The sequence below is a fragment of the Schistocerca americana genome, unplaced genomic scaffold, assembly GCF_021461395.2.
Source record: "Schistocerca americana isolate TAMUIC-IGC-003095 unplaced genomic scaffold, iqSchAmer2.1 HiC_scaffold_376, whole genome shotgun sequence".
Lineage (NCBI taxonomy): Eukaryota > Metazoa > Arthropoda > Insecta > Orthoptera > Acrididae > Schistocerca > Schistocerca americana.
This window is the reverse complement of record NW_025726100.1, coordinates 40,001-42,500: the sequence shown is the minus strand read 5'-3', so window position 1 is coordinate 42,500 and position 2,500 is coordinate 40,001. Positions and strand designations below refer to the sequence as shown.

The 2,500-nt window shown below is 59.2% G+C and overlaps 1 pseudogene; it reads left to right on the top strand.

Moving 5' to 3' along the window:
- The window catches only part of LOC124581865, a 7,965-nt pseudogene that overhangs the window by 1,124 nt on the left and 4,341 nt on the right, over positions 1-2,500 (top strand).

Sequence of the window (2,500 nt, the reverse complement as noted above, 5' to 3'; positions counted from 1 at the left end):
CGTTGGGACCCGAAAGATGGTGAACTATGCCTGGCCAGGACGAAGTCAGGGGAAACCCTGATGGAGGTCCGTAGCGATTCTGACGTGCAAATCGATCGTCGGAGCTGGGTATAGGGGCGAAAGACTAATCGAACCATCTAGTAGCTGGTTCCCTCCGAAGTTTCCCTCAGGATAGCTGGTGCTCGTACGAGTCTCATCCGGTAAAGCGAATGATTAGAGGCCTTGGGGCCGAAACGACCTCAACCTATTCTCAAACTTTAAATGGGTGAGATCTCCGGCTTGCTTGATATGCTGAAGCCGCGAGCAAACGACTCGGATCGGAGTGCCAAGTGGGCCACTTTTGGTAAGCAGAACTGGCGCTGTGGGATGAACCAAACGCCGAGTTAAGGCGCCCGAATCGACGCTCATGGGAAACCATGAAAGGCGTTGGTTGCTTAAGACAGCAGGACGGTGGCCATGGAAGTCGGAATCCGCTAAGGAGTGTGTAACAACTCACCTGCCGAAGCAACTAGCCCTGAAAATGGATGGCGCTGAAGCGTCGTGCCTATACTCGGCCGTCAGTCTGGCAGTCATGGCCGGTCCTTGCGGCCGGCCGCGAAGCCCTGACGAGTAGGAGGGTCGCGGCGGTGGGCGCAGAAGGGTCTGGGCGTGAGCCTGCCTGGAGCCGCCGTCGGTGCAGATCTTGGTGGTAGTAGCAAATACTCCAGCGAGGCCCTGGAGGGCTGACGCGGAGAAGGGTTTCGTGTGAACAGCCGTTGCACACGAGTCAGTCGATCCTAAGCCCTAGGAGAAATCCGATGTTGATGGGGGCCGTCATAGCATGATGCACTTTGTGCTGGCCCCCGTTGGGCGAAAGGGAATCCGGTTCCTATTCCGGAACCCGGCAGCGGAACCGATACAAGTCGGGCCCCTCTTTTAGAGATGCTCGTCGGGGTAACCCAAAAGGACCCGGAGACGCCGTCGGGAGATCGGGGAAGAGTTTTCTTTTCTGCATGAGCGTTCGAGTTCCCTGGAATCCTCTAGCAGGGAGATAGGGTTTGGAACGCGAAGAGCACCGCAGTTGCGGCGGTGTCCCGATCTTCCCCTCGGACCTTGAAAATCCGGGAGAGGGCCACGTGGAGGTGTCGCGCCGGTTCGTACCCATATCCGCAGCAGGTCTCCAAGGTGAAGAGCCTCTAGTCGATAGAATAATGTAGGTAAGGGAAGTCGGCAAATTGGATCCGTAACTTCGGGATAAGGATTGGCTCTGAGGATCGGGGCGTGTCGGGCTTGGTCGGGAAGTGGGTCAGCGCTAACGTGCCGGGCCTGGGCGAGGTGAGTGCCGTAGGGGTGCCGGTAAGTGCGGGCGTTTAGCGCGGGCGTGGTCTGCTCTCGCCGTTGGTTGGCCTCGTGCTGGCCGGCGGTGCAGGATGCGCGCGCCTGCGCGGCGTTCGCGCCCCGGTGCTTCAACCTGCGTGCAGGATCCGAGCTCGGTCCCGTGCCTTGGCCTCCCACGGATCTTCCTTGCTGCGAGGCCGCGTCCGCCTTAGCGTGCTCCTCCGGGGGCGCGCGGGTGCGCGGATTCTCTTCGGCCGCCATTCAACGATCAACTCAGAACTGGCACGGACTGGGGGAATCCGACTGTCTAATTAAAACAAAGCATTGCGATGGCCCTAGCGGGTGTTGACGCAATGTGATTTCTGCCCAGTGCTCTGAATGTCAACGTGAAGAAATTCAAGCAAGCGCGGGTAAACGGCGGGAGTAACTATGATGACTCTCTTAAGGTGGCCAAGTGGCGGCGGTGTGGCTGCATCCGGACTTGGCTTTTCGAAGTGCGGTCTTGATGTAGTCGTGCTACTGCTGCGAGGTGCCTTCCTGGGGTTATAGTTACAGGGAGAGTGATGCGCAATACATGGGCCTAGCCCTCTTAGCCTCTCCTCTCCTGCGGTCTTCTCCCCTTCTCGTGGGCCCGCTGATTTTCGCAGAGTGGAAGACCGCACCAGGGGCTTGGGGGGGTTACCAGCCCCCCCTCGCATTATCCCTTTATAGTTGGGGGCAGCCGACAAGAAACAAGAGATGGTGGCCCTTCCGCTGAAGGTGCCACCCCAGCTACCCCAGCACCTATCCGGCCAACCGGCCGTAACGAAAATGCGATAGTTTGTGTAGCTCCCTTTGCTTGCAGTGAGTGCCACCGCACTTTTACCACGAAGAACGGTCTCGGGGTCCATCGCCGCCGCCAACACCCTGCGGCCGCCAACGCTGAGATCGTGACGGAGAGGCATCGCGCGAGGTGGACGGAGGAAGAAGTCCTGTCGCTCGCCAAGGCAGAGGCCGAACTGTTCCTTGAGAGGGACGCCCGGTTCTTCTTTGTAAATCAAGAACTTACCAGGATGTTCCCCGACCGAACGCTTGAGGCAATCAAGTGCCGACGGCGGCAAGCTGCCCACAAGCAGCTTGTCCGCCAATTCATGGAGGCACTTGAGATCGGTCGGGGCGAAGAGCCGGCGTCCCGCCGTGGAGC